The 26064-nt window shown below is 44.1% G+C and overlaps 1 long non-coding RNA gene across 2 annotated transcripts in view; it reads right to left on the bottom strand.

Moving 5' to 3' along the window:
* LOC144104286 (uncharacterized) overlaps nucleotides 1-14542 on the bottom strand; it is a 34740-nt gene extending 20198 nt beyond the window's left edge. For both annotated transcript variants that reach the window (XR_013308488.1, XR_013308489.1), the window contains exons 1-2: nucleotides 14409-14542; nucleotides 856-1023 (exon numbers count right to left, since the gene is read on the bottom strand). This is a non-coding gene — a long non-coding RNA (uncharacterized LOC144104286). The remainder of the gene's footprint in view (nucleotides 1-855; nucleotides 1024-14408) is intronic.
* Nucleotides 14543-26064: the final 11522 nt, after the last annotated feature.

Raw genomic sequence — 26064 nt, 5'->3', positions numbered from 1 at the left:
GACCAGCAAGCAGTTCGCAAAGGAAACGAAAAAAAATTCCTTTTAAAAATATTTACCGCACAGAATCAACTGAAAATTGGGGGAATTGTAATTTAACCTGTTGGGAATTAAAGGCTATAAGCAGGTTATACGTGAAAATAGGCTAAAATGGCCCTTTTAAGAGGGTGATCTCACAAATCCCACTCTTCCATTGGATCACATTTCATTCGCTGTTACACAGGACATACTACATCCAGCGCTACGGACAAGGGTGGCGCACGTAAACATCTCCAGGATAGGTTACACGCAGCAAATACCTGCGAAAGAAGATTCAACTGCTTAGTTGGTAGAGCACCGAACACGAAATTCGAAGGACATAAATTCAAACCCACCTGACTGCATTAGGTTGTTTTCTTTTACTTTCTAATCAATTATTGCAATCATTACATTAGATTAGTTCACAATGACCAACAAAAAATATCCCCTATACCTTCCTTGTGTCAGTAAATGTTGGCTTAGTGTCAACAGGCATACAGGCACACAATACACCTCCCAGAGGATTGGAAAGCTACAAGCTTCGCTGGTACTGAATAAAAAATTAACTAAGATTGAAAAAGAGATATGCAAGCAGGTGGTCTAGTTATCACCATGCATGCTATACACTGCTTAGCAGAGGAGAAAGTGGTTGTTATTAAAAAATACCAATACTATAGGTCTGCTTCTTTTGTAAAACAGCGCGAACAATGTCGGACAAGAACAAGAAGGACACGGGACGAGCGTGTCCTTGTTCTTGCCCGACATTGTTTGCGCTGTTTTACAAAAGATGCATATATACCAACTCGCCCAACTGAAGGTCTGCTTCATTGGTAACTGCACCTGGAAGTTGCTGCTGGAAAGTCGTTGATTCTCGCGGCCTCATTTCTGGTGCACTGCAATGATCATCCTCATCCAGGGTCACATCGTCGCAAACTTCCGCATGCCTGCAGCTTTCACGAATGGGTCTGGCAGATGACCCTGCTGCACTGCTCCGTTCTTCAATACATCCTTTGATATGTAGAAAAAAGTTTGGTAAGCATAACCACATAAACAGCTGGTTCACACATACATATACATGCAGTTCATTAGTACACTAGTTTTTTCCTAGTAGTTTCTACCTGTTGTGGCTTCCTCCGATTGCAGCATATTATTCCATCACTACTCTCTCCTCATCATTAAATAAAATGCCATTCTTCATTTTGCTATTAGAACTGCAGCATACTAAACAAGGACAAATGAATAACTTGCACATAGCGGAACCTTCAGAGAGGTTTTAATTCAAGACTAGAACCACTATTTACAATATCCGACTAGTGGTGTTAGGCAGGATGGCACATTAATCATAATGTAGAGTCGACACTGATTCTGGCAACAAAATAACGCTGCCAAGGTTAGCTGAGTGACTAAAAGCTCTGTCATGAAGTGCCAACACTTACACCTAAATGCCAGATATTCTGCAATTATCTCGTTGGTTTTGAGTTTACCGTATTTTTCTTGGCTCATTGTAGTGTGATGTGCAATTAGCAAAAAATTAAATGCAAACAAAGCAACTACAAAATTGGCAGAAAAATGAAGACTAACAAGAGAGTCTTTATACCAGCATTGGTAACTCACTTTTAAGGCATGAAGACCATATTTCAAGTGACAAGGTGTTAGCTGTTTTCTTCAAATTTCATTTATTGCTCCTACTATGACTGCTGTACAAAGTGCTTTTTCTTATATTATGGTTAAAGGGGGCCATGACAGCATTTTTTCATGTATACCCTGCTAATTGCATTTAGTTCCCAACACGTTAAATTACAATTCCCGGAAGTTTTAGTTTATTCTGTGTGCTAGATATTTTTAAACAAATTTTCTTGTTTATACAGTTAGAACTCGATTTAACGAATTATTTCAGTAAATTCAGAAATTTTCAAAACAGAGGACAGCAGCTTTCCGCCCTTCCAAATCTAAAGTAGTAACGTAGCGGCACTGGAACGCTACCGCATCTCTTTGGTAGATAACCCGCCCCTGTGCATGTGGAAAATCTGCCAAGGCAGCCCAATCGCTTGTGCATGAAAGCGACATCACGTAAAACGGATTCAAATCCAAGGTGGAAGTGCCGCTGATTACCGAGTCCGTTGCTCCATGCAGGGTAGCAGCTTACTGCGCTGTCAAAACAAAACCAGGGCCATTACTTGGGCAACTAGACGTTACTGCTGGTGCGTTACTGAAAAGCTGCGAGGCATTGTGGGCAAAATAAAGGAGAAAAACTCCTTTTTTCTACTCATTTCTTCCGGGAAAACTGTTAAATCGGGTTTACTGATTGTTTCGTTACTTCGGGTTCACGAGAACAATGAACCCTGTGAGTACTTGCCGGGGAATCAAAATTTCTTCATAAAATTCGAACTTCATAAATCGGGTATTCTTTAGAACGAGTTTAAACTGTGCTGCGAAATGATTGCTGGTCTGACAACCATTGACTGCTGACATCACGAGAGCATACCTACTACGTGTCGTCTGCTGCGTGCTGTTGGCTGCATGCTTGCTTTTTGCTGTTCCTGCATGCTTGCATGCACTTCGTGTACAGCGGTCACTCGAAAAGTGTTTTAGCAGAACGAAATAAAATGCATTTCTCGTGTTTTCTTTCGCAAAGGCTTAGTACGCGAGCTCAGTGGTCATTGGGAAAGCGGACTCTCTTGTGGCGCCAGTTTTCAGTTTGTTGAGAAAACAAATATGGACCCCTGCTTTATTATTTGCACTCGGAAGCCTGTTATTCGCATGTTATGAGTGTGGTCTCTTTTTTGCAGTCAAGTGCTTCCATATGTGAAAAGCGGCACGTGCCGTGAATGCCTTCGCCACTGTACGCCATATAAGGCATGGTGGTGGCATTCGGTCACTTGCTACGAAATTCTTGACAGCTGTTTGTTGGCTTTATAATTAAACAAATTACAAAAAGTTGTCAGTACAGTAAGCTTGCCGCGTAAGGAGCAGACAAAAGTGCCGAATGCGCCAGCTTCCATGCTGCACGCAAGTGTCAGTCGAACATACATTCCTTTCAGCTGTTAAGCACAAACTCCAAGGGCCCTTCCTGGGCGTACGCGCTCAGCGTCGGCACTCTTGGCGTATGCCAAAACCGGTCTGCGCATGCGCACTGCAGGAGACTCCAGCGAGCCTCGGTGAGGCGCCGATATCTGTCCGTGCTAGATATCGGAGCCAGCGCATGGGCGCTCGCGTACAGGTCGGAAGAGGGGTCCGGTTTATTACAATGGGAGGATCGCGGGGCTCTCGGTGGCTCTTTTCTTCATGGCTTGAAACTCTTTCTGGTTCCCCAAATTTTTCTTCGCGGTTTAAGTTGTCCTTTCATCGCCCCCAACGCCTTATCTCCACGGCTTGAAATTCTCTCCGTCGGCTCGAGAGGGGAAGCGAGCTAGCACCAGGAACGCGGAGGTGCATGCCCCTTTTCGACGTCCGTTCCGGCGTACGCCAAGAGCGCCGACGCTGAGCGCGTACAACAAGGAAGGGCCCTTGGAGTTAGGCCATTAGAATCTTTTTGCAGAACCAAGCTGCTTGCAAAGCCAAAGCGACTCGAATGTTTCACTGCCTGCACCAATGATAGGCACCACTATCTAAATGAGTGCTTCAAGATAAATAGTACATCATTTAGCATTGACTGCGTGCATGCAAAGTCCCCTAGGAATGCGACGATTACAACAGACGCGGTCCCACGCTGAGGTTAATGTTTACATTGCTGTGCACAAACAGCATTGCTCGTTTGCTCGGCATAACAAGCAAGGTGGGCTCTTCATATCTTAAATATTATCTGCTTTTGCCCATAAATTGTAGTTTTACTTGTTTACACACTACGATAACAACGCAATTAGAGACAATGATGCTATCACCTGCTTGGGAAATGGTTTGCGTAGGACCGGCGCTTCTCGCTGATTGTATCTGCTGCCTTCAATGTCACCAATATTTGATTTTAAAAGATTCATCTAAAATTACAATCAGAGGCAATTCGCATTAATTAAAACAGACAAATTTATTGTCCACAGTTGAGGTCGACTGCCTCAGCATATGCTCTGCACACCAGTTCACATCCGCACTTCTTCCTTATTGTGCCCGCATCCGGCGATCTAAGCAGTCGTGGCTTTTTTCAAAGCCAAAGTTTATTAGATCAAGCATTTTTACAGAATATATAAATAAAGGCAAGTGTAGACAAAGCTACACTAGATGACTACTAGATGACTACTTACATAAACTAAAGCTTATCAGTTCGATCTCTGCAATGACCGAAATAGCACACAGGAATCCTGCGGACTCGCTAGGCCTTGTAACAAAAGAGGCCGGGTGCCCGCCACAGACATAAATTTAAGAATCTGGCAAAAGTTCACTGCTAATTACCATCAAAGTGTGAAGATATGAAACGCAGCCGCCCGTTTCGCTTTTTTCAATGCGCATAAGGTAGACACAAGCGCAGGTTTTTTCAGACCGTTGCCTCACCGGGCATGAAGCTTGCACTCGGCTGCACAAGCCCAAGCATAGGCGGCAAGCAACGAGCGGCATTGTCGCGCTGTGTTTTGCCCACGTCACTTGCCTCGCCGCTGGGTTTTGTGTACAGACGCCGACTGAAAGCACATCTTCGCTGGTGTACACACGTCTTGTATGTCACCGTGGCTAGAATAAGGTCCAATAAGGTTTTAAAATTTTAAGTTAAAGGTTGTCATACCAAATAGCATCCGCTCTCTTCTGGTTCCCACTAAGCTCATTCTTTACACTACAACAATATTTGGTATTTGGTTTTGCTGGCATCGTCGTCAGTATGGCATGGCAGACCATCGCGTCAGTGACGGCATCTGTGTACCAACCAGTCCGCCGCCTGTCGATCGGCGCCGCCTCGGCCTAGTGTGACTGGAACCTACCTATACCGTAGAAAAACTACATTATACTGTTATCGCTTTTGCAGCAACAGTCGTTCATACATGAGGGATGACCGCTACATCGATGGCCGCAAAAGTACAGGGGACAAGAGACCTTGCTGCGCATTGAAGCGGGGATTGCAGACGATTTGGTCCGTGTGTGCCAATGTTATGTCACAGAAGTATTCAATATGGCAGTTGCTGCCAGTGGGAAGCGTTTACCCGGTCTCAATTTCGATTACATTTCTGGAATATAGAGTGCGTCCAAGGGGCTAAAATTTGGAAATTGAATAATAGGTTTTTGTATTATTTACTGAATTATGAAGCTGCAATATAAAGAACGACTGTATCACGGCCCCTTTAGGCCTTCACCTCCAAAGGTGGCTAGAAATAATGAACAAAATACTAAAGGCAAAGCAATAATTCCCATAAAAATAAATCAAATAATAAATAATTCATATAAAAATAAAACATAATTCCGAGCTCTACTACATGTGACCCAGATAGGGTGCTTCTTTAGATTTTAATCTTAGAGTTAGATATTAACTTCCTGGGAAAGGTGCATCTAAATAAGTACTTGACGGCCATCAGTTTCCTTAAAGGTTATATAAATTGACATGTGGCCTCATTACGTGTTGGACCTTGACTTTAGTTCTTGGGCACGCGCTTCGTTTTTTGGTGCAGTCGTGGTCACCCAGGCAGTGTTATTTTTTTTCATCATGGATGATCGGAACTCTGTGTTTGCATCAGGGCAATAATGGAACATCATCATCATCATCGTCATCATCATCATCATCAGCCTTACTACACCCACTGCAGGGCAAAGGCCTCTCCCATGCCTCTCCAATTAACCCTATCTTTTGCCAGCTGCATCCACCTTTTGCCTGCAAACTTCTTAATCTCATCCGCCCACCTAACCTTCTGCCGCCCCCTGCTACGCTTGCCTTCTCTTGGAATCCACTCCGTTACCCTTAAGGACCAGCGGTTATCTTGCCTTCGCATTACATGCCCTGCCCAAGCCCATTTCCTTCTCTTGATTTCGACTAGGATGTCATTAACCCGTGTTTGTTCCCTCACCCACTCTGCCCGCTTCCGGTCTCTTAACGTTACACCTATCATTTTTCTTTCCATGACTCGCTGCGTTGTCCTTAACTTAAGCTGAACTCTTTTCGTTAGCCTCCACGTTTCTGCCCCGTAGGTGAGTACCGGTAAGATTAAGCTGTTGTACACTTTCCTCTTGAGGGAAATTGGTAAACTGCCACTCATGATCTGCGAGAGTTTGCCATATGCGCTCCACCCCATTCTTATCCTTCTAGTTATCTCCCTCTCTTGATCCGGATCAGCTGTCGCTACCTGCCCTAAGTAGACGTATTCCGTCACAGCTTCTAGGCTCTCGCTGCCAATTGTGAACTGTTGTTCCCTTGCTAGGCTTTTGGACATTACCTTGGTTTCCAGCATGTTAATTTTTAGACCCATCGATCTGCTCTGCCTGTCTAACTCATTGATCATGATTTGCAGTTCACCTCCTGAGTGACTCAGCAAGGCAATGTCATCAGCAAATCGCAGATTATTTAGGTATTCTCCATTTATTCTTATTCCAAACTGCTCCCAATTCAGGCCTCGAAATACCTCCTGTAAACATGCGGTGAACAGCATTGGCGAGATCGTGTCTCCTTGCCTGACGCCCTTCCTAATTGGAATTTTATTGCTGACTTTATGGAGGACTATAGTAGCTGTGCCGTTGCTCTATATATCTTCCAGTATTTTGACATAAAGCTCTTCTACCCCCTGATTACGCAATGCCTGTATGACTGCTGAGGTTTCCACTGAGTCGAATGCTTTCTCGTAATCAATGAATGGAACATCACCATGTGGCAAAGCAACCTCCCTACTTAAGCTCGGCCAATAATATCTGCACAGTGCACTGTTCTGACAGAAGCCAACATGAAAAAGAGACAGCATGGATAAAACACAGCCGGACTATCAAGCGTCAGCTGCCACATACTCAGGTGCACAATAGAAAGAGAACACTTATCTCAGTTTTGTGCCTTCTTATGAGCAGCCACTATAACAGTCTATGACCAACTTTGTGTAAAAAAAACTTCTCCAATGAGGTCATAATAATAAGGCTCCTGAAGTCCAGCTCTCCAGTTTCACAGAACCACTGCTCTCACTAACTACTTCAATTCTGGAATAGAGATGGAACTCAGCCCACGACGCTGCTAGGCCTGTTTCCTGACCTCCGCTAGAGCAGCGCTGACCAGCACAGCTGCCCATGTAAAGAGGAATTCATTTATGATATAGTTTCTGGCGGCTGTCGTGCGCAGCAACTACAGGCCAAACCTCCAGTGATCATGGATTCCATGCGGTACTTGGAATGCAACATATGAAGAATGCATGCTTGCAGAGCAGAATTTCTTGTCTGCAATGTGCACTGCAAAAATGGCAGGCAGTGATGTCATACTGTAGCGCTGCGACTGCACGCCAGTTCATATCACCCATATGAAATCAGCGGTGTCATTAGGGACAGCAGCATCCACTGCAACTACTAGCTTGTGCCCCCCTCTCCCCGCTCCTACCCAACTCATGCATCGCATTAGTGTGAAGCTCCCTACTTAGCATAGGGCTGATATTTCTGTAAACAATCACATGAAAAGCCTACATTATGAATACCATAATATCTACATGTAGATATTACAAGAAGCAGGAAAGCCAGCATGTGAAATTGCTTTGGAACAAAGGAGCACTAATAATTATACATGTATTTGTGCCATGGATGAATCAGGCTACTGACAGTGAGAATCACCACAGCCAAGAGTTAGTAAATAAAACATTAAGAACTGTAAACATTGTTTAGTATTTAAAAAAGTTGAAGCAATGAGATTAGGAATAGGTAGGGAAAGTTAAAATGGCAACCTGCCAAGGACTATTGGAAATTGTGCTGAAAAACCGGATTCACATCAGCACGCACTACAAGAAAGAAACCAACCCGAGCATGTGCCCGATCATGTGTAAATGCGTGTACTGGCTGACATGAACAATCAAGGCTAACTAAAGTCGTGATAAGTATAGGGCCCACATGGACATACAGAAAATTGAACTTATACCCCTGTAACACAGCATTCCTCACAGGCCTTTCCAGCAAAGGCACCTGTTTTCACCAAAGGACTGAAAGTTCAAAGGAACAGCGACGCAGCTACACTGTGCAGCCCAAAGGTGAAACGGTCGTTGAGGCTTAGCGCCCGCTGTTGTGCTTGAGGCGGCTGAAGTGAGTGTTCTAAAATTGACGAGGGGAATTCTGTTTATTCGTCGAGCTCAGACACTTTTTTATTCTGATTGCTTCCGTAAAAGAACTGCTGCAGCTACTCTCATTAGTAGCATCAGGTTTAGTCTATTGCCATGGCCACCTGGGGCTCTGGTGTTGTTGCAACACTTTTTCCCTTTTACTGTTTTGAAAGCTGGGCATATAATATAAACACGCGTACAAAAAACAAACCCATTCTTATTTTTTAAATATGTTTTCAAACATTGTTGGCTGCATCTATCTTGTTTCATTGCTTCTACTTTTTGACTCGGATATCACTGCCATCGCAGGACCCGATTCTCATAGGCCTTTGCGGTGCCCGTGTGACAAGGGTATTATACAGGCAGGAATGACCAAAACATAAGGAACCAATCCAAGAAATTTACACAGCTAGCGGAAAGAAACAAAATTACACAAAGAATTACACAGTCCAAATATTTAATTATTAAAACAAACACTTTCAGAATGCCGCTTGTTACATATACAAGGGGTACTGAAATACCTACTGTCAGCATTAGAGTACAGCTTTTTTGGGCAGATTGTGACAAGTCTAAAAATAAACAGATTAGCGGTACAGTCTAATTAAAATATTGGAAGTGACGGGACAGCAAGTGCAGTGAAATATGGGCTAGGTGGAAAGGAAACCCTGTTATGCAAATAAATTGTGTGCAAAGAAAAGAATAAAAATGAAATCTATGCAAGGAACACTCCTGAACGTTCATAATGCACCTTCCTACAACCAGGCAAAGTTTTGGGTTGAGCAGCCCTTACGAAAAAAAAATCCAGGAGGCGTCCAATCTTGCATTGTTATGAGAGATGGGATATGAGTGAAACACCATGATCCATAGTCCAAACAAGAGTGCAGGCTATGGAAAAAGGGTCACCAACTCCAAGAAATTTAATGAGGCATTGTCAGCTGGAAATACTTTGCAAACAGCAATCCAGAAAATAATAGGTGTCTTTTTTTACTAAAGTTTACGCCACACAAGCAAATAACAGAATACACCTATGCTCCATAAATAAACCAAGGCATTGTGCGGGCAGTCAAAGCGAAATTTCGGGAAGTTGTCTCAACATTTGCTGCTCTTTCACAACAATGCCCTAACTCACAAGTCTTTCAAATTGCAGTATCTGGGAATATGACTATGAAGCTCAACCACTGAACCTGCTGTGCAGGCCTGTGTCCCGGTGGTTACTTTTTCTTCCGTAACACGAAGAAACTTCTGCACAGGCTACAATTGCCTGATGATAATGCAGTCAAGGAAGCAGTAACAGGTTTCCTCCTGCAGCAGCAACACATCTCTTTCTGTTGCAAGGGAAATCATAACAGGTGAATTAAAATTAGCTTGCTAATGTCAAGAAGGTTACACTGATCAGTTGAAAGTTTAATTTTCTCCTAAATATTCTTTATACATTTTGCCAGACAACTGAGTACTCTTTGTATTAGTGTGGTCAGGAAATAACGGCGTGGATGCACTCAGTGAATGCCTCCAATAATGCAGATTGTGTATGGAGTAAGAAAAAAAAAGAAAATTTTTTCATCTGCCATGGCTTTCAAGCTGATGATTGTTTCTTAAAGAAATTTAGACACCAAATTTTGGTTGCACGTTTCAGTGTTTTTAATGATGCACAAGCTTTTACAATAGACGGATCCCCATGTCATATTTGCCTATGGCCGCTTAATAGTTTATAACCTAATTTTTTTCTCGCCTGTTTAGGTTTCGTTGTGAACAGTTCAGCGATGGCTATGATGTCAAAGTCAAGTCTATGTCATGTGACGGATAAAAAACTGCGGTATAATTGCTGCTTCTTCACTCCTTGCGATTCTTGTTTCTGAGGTAGGAATTTTATAGTATTGTATTGGGTTTTATGGCGCATAAGTAACTTAGGCTATCATGCGCCAAACACATGGTATAATTTATTTCGAAAATTGGGTGTCCTCAGCGAAAGTCCTTCTCCGGACAAGGACTCCGCGGAGACCATCAAATCGAATGCAGGCAACAGCATTCTTCTCAGGACTGAGAGAATGGAGGAGGTGCGTCATAAAATGCGCGAAAGCAAGGGGTAAAAATCTATAGAGTCAATAGTTCTGAGATATTTGATATATTTTGTTTAAGATGGCTGCGTCTTTCAGAAAATTAAAAACAGAGGAAGTTCTTACAAGTGGATTATCTCCTAAAAGTAAATTGGGGTGGAATGGATTGCGTTCGTCGTAAAATACAGTAAAAAAGTTGTGTGCAAGAGAATAACATGTGATTAACTGTCAGCTCGTCTCCATATTTCTCACATAAGGGCTTGTCTTGTTTTATCAGTAGAAATTTGTGTGTTAGGTGTGTGTGTCCGATGCGCAGGCGGCATAAAATTATTTCTATAAAACGTTCCTGATGCCTACCTGATCTCCATTCTCCCAGAATAGGTTTTACTAAATGTAGTTTGTTATTTTCTTCACGATTCCATGTACACTGCGATTTTTCTGTAAGTTTATTTTTTACTAACTTCATGCAATCTGCATAGGGTATATTTGCAGTCTGGACTTCATTATGGCGAGCTTGAGCAGCGCACGTGTCAGCTCTCTCGTTGCCACGAATTCCGAGATGGCTTGGTATCCAACAGAGCTTAATTTCATGTCCTTGTGTTTCAGCAGTTATTATGTCATGTATTATATTTCCTATTAGAGGTTCCCTTACATTTCTGGCTTTCAGTGCTGTGTTTGCACTCAGCGAGTCCATGTAGATAATGCTGTTTTGGATGTTCTTTTCGACTATTTTTGATACAGCCACCGAAATGGCATTGCATTCAGCTGCGAAAATTGACGCGCACTGAGGTAACCGGACTACCTTTTCCTATTTGTCTTGCACAACAGCAATTCCGACGTAAAGTGGTGTTTTAGAACCGTCTGTATAAAATTCTATGTATTCTTTGTACTTTTCCTCTAGTGCCAAAAATTCTTGTAGTATGTGTTCACGTGGAGTCTGCTTTTTCTGAAATTGTGTCATTGTGTATTCCCCTACAGCGGGAAAGGTGTACTAAGGTGAGAGTGGTTTGGGTCTCTGGGCGAGATCAGGTAGTGTGTCTAAAATACCCAATTCCTAGAAAATTTCTTCAAAACGGAGGATAAGGGGTCTCGTCGCATTCGGTTTGTTAGTAAAAAGCTGCCTAGACGGGCACTTCGTAACTATGGAGTAGCAGAGACGTTTTGGTAGTAAACAGGTTTTTAGGACGCATGCACATGTGATCATGGCTCTTCTAACTGCGAGGGCTGGTTCGTTACATTCGACATATAGGCTGTTTATTGGTGATACCCTATATGCCTCACTCGCAAGGCGCAAATCTGAATTATGTACTGGATCTAATTGCTTAAGGTAGGATGGTCGAGCTGAGTTGTACACTATACACCAATAATCTAGGCAAGAGCGAACTATGCTGCTGTAGATGTGCAAAAGGCAGGTTCTATCAGACCCCCAGTGTTTATGTGAAAGCACGCTTAAGATATTTAATGATCGAGAAGTTTTCTTCTTCAGGTTCTTTACGTGGGGCAAGAAGGTAAGTTTTTTGTCAAACGTTATGCCCAGAAGTTTGTGTTATCTTTTTATTGGTAATTCGGTTTCGTTCAGGTGTAGTCTAGGATCTGTCTGTAGGCCACGTTTGAGTGAGAAAAGAATGGCCAGTTTCTGAGATAGGCTGGCTTTAGCGCTTTAGTGAATCAAAACGGCGAAGCAGCGATTATATTGCGGAAAATCTTTGCAGTGTTTGTTCATTTTTCAAAACTGCCTGCACACCGCTTTATCGCTTTGTTTGCGATTCAAGACGCGACCAGATTTATCTCGATTGATCGCAACCAGGCAGAGCTGATTCTATGTTGTTCCGGAATGTTCTAGTAACTTTGCACACTTCATCTCGAAACTTCGCTATCAGAAAGTTCGCTATCGCTGAGCACGGCCGAGAGCGGCGGGCATTCTGTTCGACAACCGCTGAGCACGCATGTTGCTACGCCGCCGCCGAGTGATTCAGTCCATTGTGGGCGCAAGTCAGCCCAAATAAAAAACTTCGTTTAGACGCCATTTTCGCTGTCGTTCTGCTCCCGGATAGCAGTCATTCCTTCGTGACAACATTGCAGTTTTTCATCTGTCACATGCCCTAGACGTAAAAGCCATCGCTCGGCTGTAGAAACCAAAACCGAAACAGGTGAGCTGAAATTCGATTACAAGTTATACAGCAGCTGTAGGCAAATACCACATGGTAATCTGTGTATAGTAATGTATTGTGCATCATTAAAAACAATAAAACAAGCAACCAAAAATTAGGTGACTATAGCCCTTTAAACAAAGATACTTTCTTTATCTGTTCGCTAACAGATAATACTGCAAGGCCTGAGAACCTAGACATGCAACCATAGTAGAATTCAAATAGTCTTCAAGTTTCCAATTAGAACCCACTGCCCCATCTCCTCATGCCAGAGACAGGAATTATCCTCAAGAACATTTGCAGCAGTAGTGAAACAAAATCCGCATGATTTATGTATGGGCTTGGTCACTTCAACGCCATCACCTGCTGCTCTGTGGTGTCTCCATACCAAGTGAAACAGAAGAATGAGAATTTCGGACTTGAAACAATGAGCTCATACAGAGTTAAATAAGGCTATTCGACAAGTGCAGTGTCACCACCACTTTCACTGCCCCCCCCCCCCCCGCTCATGTGGTGCAGCTGTATCTCCTTGAGCCATGCACCCCTCCCCCCTCTATTGTGATGCCACTCCTTTAAAACTGTAACATAGAGACTCAGAGGTTGTACACATGAAACAATACGATACTATAGTTGGATACAACTCCAGCAACAACGCAGCTTTCGCCCCTCGAAGGACTTCTCTGCAGCCAGTGGTGTCAGCGGATTCTCATTATGTCGCTGGTAGTAATCCCCTTAGACCTGCTAGCTTGACACCACAGGGTATGGCAGATGAAAGAGGGTTCATCATCATCAACCTGACTACACCCACTTCAGCAACAAGGTCTTTTCCCGTATCCGTCCAATTAACCCGGCCTTGTGCCAGCTGCATCCACATAATCCTCGCAAAATTCCTAACCTCATCCTGCCAACTGTCTTTCTGCAGCCCCCTCCTACACTTCCCTTCCCTTGGAATTCACTCCGTTACCCTTTCCTTCACATTACATGCCTTGCCACATTCTTCTCGAGTGCAACTATATTATCAGACACGTACGTTTGTTCGTTAACCCACTCTGCACGTTTGACGTCTCTTAACGTTACACCTATCATTTCCCGTTCCATAGGTTTCGGCGTTCATCTCAATTTAAGCTGAACCCTTTTTGTTGCCTTTCACTTTATGCCCCATACGCGACTACCGGTAAGATAGTGCTCTCATGTGCTTTCCTCTTAAGTGATACTTATAACTTGCCATTCATGATCTCAGAGTATGTGCCAAATGCACTCAATCCCAATCTGATCCGTCTAGTCGTTTCCATTTCATGATTCGGCACTGCGGTCACTACTTGCCCTAAGTAGACGTATTCTCTTACCACTTACAGTACCTCGCTACCTATCGTAAACTGCTGTTTTCTTCGGAGGCTGTTGAACATTAATCTTACATTAGAAAGTCATAGATTCCTCAAGTATTCTCCACTGAAACGGAGCTGATCATGGCTTACTCGGATTAACCGCGACATCACGAAAGTCACAAGACACCAATGGCTGAAGGGCCTTCGTACAAGGGCATTTGCTGCTTTTTTCTTGGGTTGTATACAACTACACTGCATTATATATATATATATATATATATATATATATATATATATATATATATATATATATATATATATATATATATATATATATATATATATATATATATGCTATGAAGAAGAAAAAGGGCATCATCCTAGCCGCACTGCCATCGCTCAGAGCGAGCGCCTGCTGTTCTGAACAGACGAGAGACTCGGTCGACACCGTGGTTTCGCCGCCGCCTGAGCGTTAACTTAAGTCCCCGTTACATTTGGTGGTGTGGTGGTGTGAGGTGCCAAAAACACCGCCATGACGGCGATCAGCTTGGCCTGTATTTCCCACCCGGTACACTCGTCTGGCTGTGGACCCCTTTCACTGCCACCGGCCTCTCAAAGAAACTTCTATCGAAATACCGTGGCCCCTACTGCGTCCTGGAGCGCAGATCCTCCGTGAACTACCTTATTGAGCCCCTCACACCGTCTTCGGATCTCCGCCGACGTGGTCGCGAGACTGTGCATGTCCAACGACTCAAGCCATAAAATGACCCAGTTGTTTTGTCTGCACCATGGGTAGCATAAGGATGGCTCCTTTTCTCCCTGGGGCCATTGTTAAGAAGACGGGTATCATCCCAGCTGCACTGCCATCGCTCAGAGCGAGCGCATGCTTACCTGGACAGAAAAGAGACTCGGTCGCCGCCGTGGTTTCGCTGCCGCCTGAGTGTTAACCTAAGCCCCCGTTATAGCACCTACAGTCTGCACACAAGGAAATTTTGATAAATGCACAAAACTTAAAAAGGAAAAAAACACTTACCCACTCATGTCGAAACACAATCCTCGCCACTAGAGTCTGCAGACTCCAAATGTGAAGTTTGTTCGGCTGGTGCAATTTTTTCGCAGGCTTTCGCATGGGCGACTAGGTTGTAGGAGATACAAGGCAGCAAAATTAAGCATGGAAAGCATCAAGGGGGGTACTTAAGTAACACTTTTAGCACACTAAACCTAATACCAACACTGCTGCTTTCCGACACAGCTCGCCTCGCAGAAACTCATGACTTACAGAAACCGGAATTGGTCAGTTTTTTTGAGTTCAGTATTCAGGCAAGAAACAAATTTTTGAAAACTGCAGACTCTCTCTCTCTCTCTGTAAAGTATTCTTCATGCCTACAACTATATTGAGAATGCCCTCCCAGTAGGTGACTTGTTGCATTATTAGCATTTCAATCAAATGCGACGAAAGAAATAACATTTGGGTATATGACACTGTGGGTGATCCTTCTGAGCAACTAGCCTGCGATTTGTAATGAATAAAAAGGTGGTTTCCTGGGTTCTAACCTAGGCAGAAAGCTTGGTAACAAGCAATCTGCAATGGGTACATGCAAAGGGAATAGTGCAAATGAACATAGACAGCTTTGATATTTCGACTACTATCTCTTTTTCTGAAAGTGAAAAAACCCCTACAAATGAATTAATAACTTAGTTGTAACGAGATTTCACTCTATTCGAACCTCTTATCAGAAATTATGAATTTCTGGTTCATCTAAACTGACAGTGAAACATCGCAACATTCTCAGGCAGCAGTATCTTACACTTCTGAATGGAGCCCACAGCCATTGGCATTAATGAATGCCTAGGGAATTTTTTTATGTTGATCAATGTAAGATAATAATGTATTCATTGAGATAATTGATTAGAAAAGGAAGTGGGATGCAAACCTATGAGCGCCGAATATCATGTTCGGTGCTCTATCAACTCCGCTAAGACGACAGCTGTTCAATCTTCTTCCGTAGGTATCTGCAGCATGTAACCTATCGTTGAGATGTTCACCAGCACCGCCCTTTTCAGTAGTGACAGACATGTATGTTCAGTAGCGAGTGTCTCATGGAACATGATCCGACGGGAGAGTGGAAGTTGTGCGATAACCCTCTTGCACTACCCATGGCAGCAAGGCCGCCAGAATCGAGGCCCTTTATTAGAACAACGGCCTTTACTAACGCGAAAGTGTTAGAGGCTTCATTCTCCGGAAAATCCGGTGTGGTCAGCGCTGTCAAAGAAAAATTCTGGCCACGGCTTTGGCAGGTGGTCGTGTACAGGTGACATGGCCGGGACTGATTTGGCGGCAGCTTGTGTGTCCCCACGAGGCCAAATGACATGGCAAGTGCTGCCAACTCGGGCTTATCAAAGTAAAATTCGAGATGGGAGAGTGAGATGGAAATCAAGCCCACTGGGACCTTTTCATCTACAGTAAAACATGGTACTCCTAGTCAACACAGGTATGTTAGTGTCGCTTTGTTAAAACGAGGCTTTATAGGTATCTATGTCAGGTGGTATTCCACATGATAGGGCAGCTTACTACTGTATGCGACTGAGTATGTGTGAGAGAATAGTGGCAAAAATCAAGGAATTAATTAGTGATTAAACAAGCAGCGAGTTCCGTGTATGTTCACAAGTATCTGCAAGGAGAGCCACAGGCGGTAGCCGTTAACGCTGTTTGTTTTACCCTTAAAGGCAGAGCTTTGTTCTCCCCCGAATTTTCTGGCACCCTTGGTCCCATAGGTATAGGTAGCTTAAAGGGGCGATGACATGGTCGTTCTTCATATTGCAGTTTTCTGCTTCAGTAACTAATGCAAGAGCTTATGATTCGATTTTCGAAATTTGGCTGCCCTGGACGCGCTGTATTTTCCAATAAACACGATCGAAATTGAGACCGGGAGACTCCTCCCACTGGCAGCGACCGCCATATTGAAAGCTCTCGTGACGTCACCAGCACTTGCACAGAGCAACATCGTCTGGTCTCGTTGCTGCAATATGCGCAGCGAGGTCTAAGTCCCCCTTGTACTTTCGCGGGCGATCTAAGTAGCAGTCGTCCCCCATATATGAATGACTGGTACCGCAAAAGCGATAATATCCCAGTTTTTTTTTCGGTATAGGTAGGGTCCGGTCACACTATAGACCGATGCGGCGGCGATCGACGGTCGGTGGGCTGATCTGTACACAAATGCCGTCGCTGACGCACTGGTCTGTCTCGCTAGACCGATGACGACGCCAGCACGATCAACTATCGCGTATCGTAGTAATGTTAAAGAGTCAGCTTAGTGGGAACCAGAAGAGACTGGTAGGGGACTAGTTGGTATGACATTGAATAAACTTAAGAAGTTTAAAACTTATTGGACCTCATGCTAGCCACGGCGACATACGCGATGTGCGTGCACCAGCGAAGATTTGCTTTTCTTCAGTGCCTGCGCATAGAACTGATCGGCGAGGCAAACGACACGGGCAGAAAGCGCTGCACGACAGTGCCGCTCGCGGCCGTCGCCTGGGCTTGTGCGGCCGAGCGAAAGCTTCACGCCCGTTGAGGCGACGGCCGGAAAAACTGCGCTTGGGTACCTTATCCTTATCGAAAAAGCGAAACAAGTGGCTACTTATCATATCTTCACACTTTGTTACTAATCAGTGAGGAACTTTTGCCATATTCTTGAATTTCGGTTGACGGTGGACCGCCGGCCCCTTTCTTGACGAGGCCTAGCGAGTACGGAGGATTCGTGCGTGCGATCTCGGCGATTGCGGAGAGTGAATTCGCAAGTTTTAGCGCCTGCAAATAGCTGTCGAGCGTAGTTTTGGCTACAGCGCCCTCAAAGCGATGACTGCCTACATCGCAGAACGCGAGTACAATAAGGATGAAGTGCCGATATGTGACCCGGTCTGCATAGCATGTGCAGAAGGCAGCCGACAGCAGCCGTCGGCGTCGACTGTGGACAACAAATCTTGTTGTTTTCATTAATTCATGTAAATTCCGAATGTATTTTTAGCTAAACCGACCTAAAGTTAAATTTTGGTGGCATAAGAGAAAGCAGACACAATTAGCGGAAAGCGTCGGTATCCTACGCGAAGAGTTTCCCAAGCAGGCAATACAGCATCATCGGTGCTTATTGCAGTTTTTTCATGGTGTGTAAATGAGTAAAAGTGCAATTTGTGAGCAAGAGTATGTATTTTTAAAGATAAGGATATCCCAACTTGCGTTTTATGTCACGCAAACGAGCAGTACTGTTTGCACACAGCCATGTAAACAACTTCAACGCGGGGCTGCAGTTCTAATCGTCGCACTCCTGGGACACAATGTGCACACACACCAAAATGCTGTACTATTATTTCAAAGCACTCATTTAGACGGCGGCGACTATTCATCGGTGCAGACAGTAAAACCATTAGAGCAACGTAGCGTTTTGCAAGCGGCTTGGTTCCTGCAAAAAGGTTCTATGAGTCGAAGGAAATGTACGTTCGACTTACAAACGCGTACATTCAGGGCGGATGTCGTCACACACGGCACTTTTCTCTGCTTCTTTTGTGCCTCAATGTTACTGCAGTGCACCTTTTGATAATTTGAGTTTAATTATCGAGCGATGAATAGCGGACAAGAACTTGGTAGCAAGCTACAAAACGCCGCGGCTTTCACGGCGCACATCGGCGAAGGCATGGACGGCACGTGCCGCTTTTCACATACGGGAGCACTTGACTGCTCAAAAGAAACCACACTCATAACATACGAACAGCATGCTTCTAAGCGTAACTAATAAAGCAGGAGTCCATCGATTTCTGTTTCCTTAACAATTGGAAAGTGGGCACCACGAGCAAGTCCGCTTTCCCAAGGATCACCCGGCTCGCTTACTAAGTTGAAGGCTTCCCAAAAGAGAACACGGAAAATATATTTGATTTCGCTAGGCTAAAAAAAAAAACTTTTCCAGCGACCGCTGTCTACGGTGTGCATGCAAGCATCTAAACAGCCCGCAGCAGACGACGCGTGGCATGTATGCGCTCGTGACGTCAGCGATCAGACGTTGCCAGACCAGCAAGCAGTTCGCAAAGGAAACGAAAAAAATTCCTTTTAAAAATATTTACCGCACAGAATCAACTGAAAATTGGGGGAATTGTAATTTAACCTGTTGGGAATTAAAGGCTATAAGCAGGTTATACGTGAAAATAGGCCAAAATGGCCCTTTTAAGAGGGTGATCTCACAAATCCCACTCTTCCATTGGATCACATTTCATTCGCTGCTACACAGGACATACTACATCCAGCGCTACAGACAAGGGTGGCGCACGTAAACATCTCAAGCATAGGTTACACGCAGCAAATACCTGCGAAAGAAGATTCAACCGCTTAGTTGGTAGAGCACCGAACACGAAATTCGAAGGACATAAATTCAAACCCATCTGACTGCATTAGGTTGCTTTCTTTTACTTTCTAATCAATTATTGCAATCATTACAGTATATTATTTCCCAATGACTAATAAAAAAATATCCCCCATATCTTCCTTGTGTCAGTAAATGTTGGCTTAGTGTCAACAGGCATACAGGCACACAATACACCTCCCAGAGGATTGGAAAGCTACAAGCTTCGCTGGTACTGAATAAAAAATTAACTAAGATTGAAAAAGAGATATGCAAGCAGGTGGTCTAGTTATCACCATGCATGCTATACACTGCTTAGCAGAGGAGAAAGTGGTTGTTATTAAAAAATACCAATACTATAGGTCTGCTTCTTTCGTAAAACAGCGCGAACAATGTCGGACAAGAACAAGAAGGACACGGGACGAGCGTGTCCTTGTTCTTGTCCGACATTGTTTGCGCTGTTTTACAAAAGATGCATATATACCAACTCGCCCAACTGAAGGTCTGCTTCATTGGTAACTGCACCTGGAAGTTGCTGCTGGAAAGTCGTTGATTCTCGCGGCCTCATTTCTGGTGCACTGCAATAATCATCCTCGTCCAGGGTCACATCGTCGCAAACTTCCGCATGCCTGCAGCTTTCACGAATGGGGCTGGCAGATGACCCTTCTGCACTGCTCCGTTCTTCAATACATCCTTTGATATGTAGAAAAAAGTTTGGTAAGCATAACCACATAAACAGCTGGTACACACATACATATACATGCAGTTTAATAGTACACTAGTTTTTTCCTAGTAGTTTCTACCTGTTGTGGCTTCCTCCAATTGCAGCATATTATTCCATCACTACTCTCTCCTCATCATTAAATAAAATGCCATTCTTCATTTTGCTATTAGAACTGCAGCATACTAAACAAGGACAAATGAATAACTTGCACATAGCGGAACCTTCAGAGAGGTTTTAATTCAAGGCTAGAACCACTATTTACAATATCCGACTAGTGGTGTTAGGCAGGATGGCACATTAATCATAATGTAGAGTCGACACTGATTCTGGCAACAAAATAACGCTGCCAAGGTTAGCTGAGTGACTAAAAGCTCTGTCATGAAGTGCCAACACTTACACCTAAATTCCAGATATTCTGGAATTATCTCGTTAGTTTTGAGTTTACCGTATTTTTCTTGGCTCATTGTAGTGTGATGTGCAATTAGCAAAAAATTAAATGCAAACAAAGCAACTACAAAATTGGCAGAAAAATGAAGACTAACAAGAGAGCCTTTATACCAGCATTGGTAACTCACTTTTAAGGCATGAAGACCATATTTCAAGTGACTGCGTGTTAGCTGTTTTCTTCAAATTTCATTTACTGCTCCTACTATGACTGCTGTACAAAGTGTTTTTTCTTATATTATGGTTGATTCTCTTAAAGGGGGCCATGACAGCATTTTTTCATGTATACCCTGCTAATTGCATTTAGTTCCCAACACGTTAAATTACAATTCCCGGAAGTTTCAGTTTATTCTGTGTGCTAGATATTTTAAAACAAATTTTCTTGTTTATACAGTTAGAACCCGATTCAACGAATTATTTCAGTAAATTCAGAAATTTTCAAAACAGAGGACAGCAGCTTTCCGCCCTTCCAAATCTAAACTGGTAACGTAGCGGCACTGGAACGCTACCGCATCTCTTTTGTAGATAACCCGCCCCTGTGCATGTGGAAAATCTGCCAAGGCAGCCCAATCGCTTGTGCATGAAAGCGACATCACGTAAAACGGATTCAAATCCAAGGTGGAAGTGCCGCTGATTACCGAGCCCGTTGCTCCATGCAGGGTAGCAGCTTACTGCGCTGTCAAAACAAAACCAGGGCCATTACTTGGGCAACTAGACGTTACTGCTGGTGCGCTACTGAAAAGCTGCGAGGCATTGTGGGCAAAATAAAGGAGAAATCACTCCTTTTTTCTACTCATTTCTTCCGGGAAAACTGTTAAATCGGGTTTACTGATTGTTTCGTTACTTCGGGTTCACGAGAACAATGAACCCTGTGAGTACTTGCCGGGGAATCAAAATTTGTTCATAAAATTCGAACTTCATAAATCGGGTATTCTTTAGAACGAGTTTAAACTGTGCTGCGAAATGATTGCTGGTCTGACAACCATTGACTGCTGACATCACGAGAGCATACCTACTACGTGTCGTCTGCTGCGTGCTGTTGGCTGCATGCTTGCTTTTTGCTGTTCCTGCATGCTTGCATGCACTTCGTGTACAGCGGTCACTCGAAAAGTGTTTTAGCAGAACGAAAAAAATTGCATTTCTCGTGTTTTCTTTCGCAAAGGCTTAGTACGCGAGCTCAGTGGTCATTGGGAAAGCGGACTCTCTTGTGGCGCCAGTTTTCAGTTCGTTGAGAAAACAAATATGGACCCCTGCTTTATTATTTGCACTCGGAAGCCTGTTATTCGCATGTTATGAGTGTGGTCTCTTTTTAGCAGTCAAGTGCTTCCATATGTGAAAAGCGGCACGTGCCGTGAATGCCTTCGCCACTGTACGCCGTATAGGGCATGGTATTGGGATTCGGTTACTTGCTACGAAATTCTTGACAGCTGTTTGTTGGCTTTATAATTAAACAAATTACAAAAAGTTGTCAGTACAGTAAGCTTGCCGCGTAAGGAGCAGACAAAAGTGCCGAATGCGACAGCTTCCATGCTGCACGCAAGTGTCAGTCGAACATACATTCCTTTCAGCTGTTAAGCACAAACTCCAAGGGCCCTTCCTGGGCGTACGCGCTCAGCGTCGGCACTCTTGCCGTATGCCAAAACCGGACTGCGCATGCGCACTGCAGGAGACTCCAGCGAGCCTCGGTGAGGCGCCGATATCTGTCCGTGCTAGATATCGGAGCCAGCGCATGGGCGCTCGCGTACAGGTCAAATCTACCTTGTACAGGTCGGAAGAAGGGTCCGGTTTATTAGAATGGGAGGATCGCGGGGCTCTCGGTGGCTCTTTTCTTCATGGCTTGAAACTCTTTCTGGTTCCCCAAATTTTTCTTCGCGGTTTAAGTTGTCCTTTCATCGCCCCCAACGCCTTATCTCCACGGCTTGAAATTCTCTCCGTCGGCTCGAGAGGGGAAGCGAGCCAGCACCAGGAACACGGAGGTGCATGCCCCTTTTCGACGTCCGTTCCGGCGTACGCCAAGAGCGCCGACGCTGAGCGCGTACAACAAGGAAGGGCTCTTGGAGTTAGGCCATTAGAATCTTTTTGCAGAACCAAGCTGCTTGCAAAGCCAAAGCGACTCGAATGTTTCACTGCCTGCACCAATGAATAGTCACCACCATCTAAATGAGTGCTTCAAGATAAATAGTACATCATTTAGCATTGACTGCGTGCATGCAAAGTCCCCTAGGAATGCGACGATTACAACAGACGCGGTCCCACGCTGAGGTGAATGTTTACATTGCTGTGCACAAACAGCACTGCTCGTTTGCTCGGCATAACAAGCAAGGTAGGCTCTTCATATCTTAAATATTATCTGCTTTTGCCCATAAATTGTAGTTTTACTTGTTTACACACTACGATAACATCGCAATTAGAGACAATGATGCCATCACCTGCTTGGGAAATGGTTCGCGTAGGACCGGCGCTTCCCGCTGATTGTATCTGCTGCCTTCAATGTCACCAATATTTGATTTTAAAAGATTTATCTAAAATTACATTAAGAGGCAATTCGCATTAATTAAAACAGACAAATTTATTGTCCACAGTTGAGGTCGACTGCCTCAGCATATGCTCTGCACACCAGTTCACATCCGCACTTCTTCCTTATTGTACCCGCATCCGGCGATCTAAGCAGTCGTGGCTTTTTTCAAAGCCAAAGTTTATTAGATCAAGCATTTTTACAGAATATATAAATAAAGGCAAGTGTAGACAAAGCTACACTAGATGACTACTAGATGACTACTTACATAAACTAAAGCTTATCAGTTCGCTCTCTGCAATGACCGAAATAGCACACACGAATCCTGCGGACTCGCTAGGCCTTGTAACAAAAGAGGCCGGGTGCCCGCCACAGACAGAAATTTAAGAATCTGGCAAAAGTTCACTGCTGATTACCATCAAAGTGTGAAGATATGAAACGCAGCCGCCCTTTTCGCTTTTTTCAATGCGCATAAGGTAGACACAAGCGCAGGTTTTTTCAGACCGTTGCCTCACCGGGCATGAAGCTTGCACTCGGCTGCACAAGCCCAAGCATAGGCAGCAAGCAACGAGCGGCATTGTCGCGCTGTGTTTTGCCCACGTCACTTGCCTCGCCGCTGGGTTTTGTGTACAGACGCCGACTGAAAGCACATCTTCGCTGGTATACACACGTCTTGTATGTCACCGTGGCTAGAATAAGGTCCAATAAGGTTTTAAAATTTTAAGTTCAAGGTTGTCATACCAAATAGCATCCGCTCTCTTCTGGTTCCCACTAAGCTCATTCTTTACACTACAACAATATGTGGTAATTGGTTTTGCTGGCATCGTCGTTAGTATAGCATCACAGACCATCGCGTCAGTGACGGCATCTGTATACCAACCAGTCCGCCGCCTGTCGATCGGCGCCGCCTCGGCCTAGTGTGACTGGAACCTACCTATACCGTAGAAAAACTACATTATACTGTTATCGCTTTTGCAGCAACAGTCGTTCATACATGAGGGATGACCGCTACATCGATGGCCGCAAAAGTACAGGGGACAAGAGACCTTGCTGCGCATTGAAGCGGTGATTGCAGACGATTTTGGTCCGTGTGTGCCAATGTTATGTCACAGAAGTATTCAATATGGCAGTTGATGCCAGTGGGAAGCGTTTACCCGGTCTCAATTTCGATTACATTTCTGGAATATAGAGTGCGTCCAAGGGGCTAAAATTTGGAAATTGAATAATAGGCTTTTGTATTATTTACTGAAATATGAAGCTGCAATATAAATAACGACTGTATCACGGCCCCTTTAGGCCTTCACCTCCAAAGGTGGCTAGAAATAATGAACAAAATACAAAAGGCAAAACAATAATTCCCATAAAAATAAATCAAATAATAAATAATTCATATAAAAATAAAACATAATTCCGAGCTCTACTACATGTGACCCAGATAGGGTGCTTCTTTAGATTTTAATCTTAGAGTTAGATACAAACTTGCTGGGCAAGGTGGATCTAAATAAGTACTTGATGGCCATCAGTTTCGTTAAAGGTTATATAAATTGACATGTGGCCTCATTACGTGTTGGACCATGAATTTAGTTCTTGGGCACGCGCTTCGTTTTTTGGTGCAGTCGTGGTCACCCAGGCAGTGTTATTTTTTTTCATCATGGATGATCAGAAATCTGTGTTTGCATCAGGGCAATAATAGAACAACATCATCATGATCATCATCAGCCTTACTACACCCACTGCAGGGCAAAGGCCTCTCCCATGCCTCTCCAATTCACCCTATCTTTTGCCAGCTGCATCCACCTTTTGCCTGCAAACTTCGTAATCTCATCCGCCCACCTAACCTTCTGCCGCCCCCTGCTACGCTTACTTTCTCTTGGAATCCACTCCGTTACCCTTAAGGACCAGCGGTTATCTTGCCTTCGCATTACATGCCCTGCCCAAGCCCATTTCTTTCTCTTGATTTCGACTAGGATGTCTTTAACCCGTGTTTGTTCCCTCATCCACTCTGCCCGCTTCCGGTCTCTTAACGTTACACCTATCATTTTTCTTTCCATGGCTCGCTGCGTTGTTTTTAACTTAAGCTGAACTCTTTTCGTTAGCCTCCACGTTTCTGCCCCGTAGGTGAGTACCGGTAAGATTAAGCTGTTGTACACTTTCCTCTTGAGGGAAATTGGTAAACTGCCACTCATGATCTGCGAGAGTTTGCCATATGCGCTCCACCTCATTCTTATCCTTCTAGTTATCTCCCTCTCTTGATCCGGATCAGCTGTCACTACCTGCCCTAAGTAGACGTATTCCGTCACAGCTTCTAGGCTCTCGCTGCCAATTGTGAACTGTTGTTCCCTTGCTAGGCTTTTGGACATTACCTTGGTTTTCTGCATGTTAATTTTTAGACCCACCGATCTGCTCTGCCTGTCTAACTTATTGATCATGATTTGCAGTTCACCTCCTGAGTGACTCAGCAAGGCAATGTCATCATCAAATCGCAGATTATTTAGGTATTCTCCATTTATTCTTATTCCAAACTGTTCCCAATTCAGGCCTCGAAATACCTCCCGTAAACATGCGGTGAACAGCATTGGCGAGATCGTGTCTCCTTGCCTAACGCCCTTCCTAATTGGAATTTTATTGCTGACTTTATGGAGGACTATAGTAGCTGTGCCGTTGCTATATATATCTTCCAGTATTTTGACATAAGGCTCTTCTACCCCCCGATTACGCAATGCCTGTATGACTGCTGAGGTTTCCACTGTGTCGAATGCTTTCTCGTAATCAATGAATGGAACATCACCATGTGGCAAAGCAACCTCCCTACTTAATCTCGGCCACTAATATCTGCACAGTGCACTGTTCTGAAAGAAGCCAACATGAAAAAGAGACAGCATGGATAAAACACATACGGACTATCAAGCGTCAGCTGCCACATACTCAGGTGCACAATAGAAAGAGAACACTTAGCTCAGTTTTGTGCCTTCTTATGAGCAGCCACTATAACAGTCTATGACCAACTTTGTGTAAAAAAAAACTTCTCCAATGAGGTCATAATAATAAGGCTCCTGAAGTCCAGCTCTCCAGTTTCACAGAACCACTGCTCTCACTAACTACTTCAATTCTAGAATAGAGATGGAACTCAGCCCACGACGCTGCTAGGCCTGTTTCCTGACCTCCGCTAGAGCAGCGCTGACCAGCACAGCTGCCCATGTAAAGAGGAATTCATTTATGACATAGTTTCTGGCGGCTGTCGTGCGCAGCAACTACCGGCCAAAT

The sequence above is a fragment of the Amblyomma americanum genome, chromosome 9 (genome assembly GCF_052857255.1).
Source record: "Amblyomma americanum isolate KBUSLIRL-KWMA chromosome 9, ASM5285725v1, whole genome shotgun sequence".
Taxonomy (NCBI): domain Eukaryota; kingdom Metazoa; phylum Arthropoda; class Arachnida; order Ixodida; family Ixodidae; genus Amblyomma; species Amblyomma americanum.
Note: the sequence above shows the minus strand (reverse complement) of the source record. Positions and strands in the feature narration are given on the sequence as shown.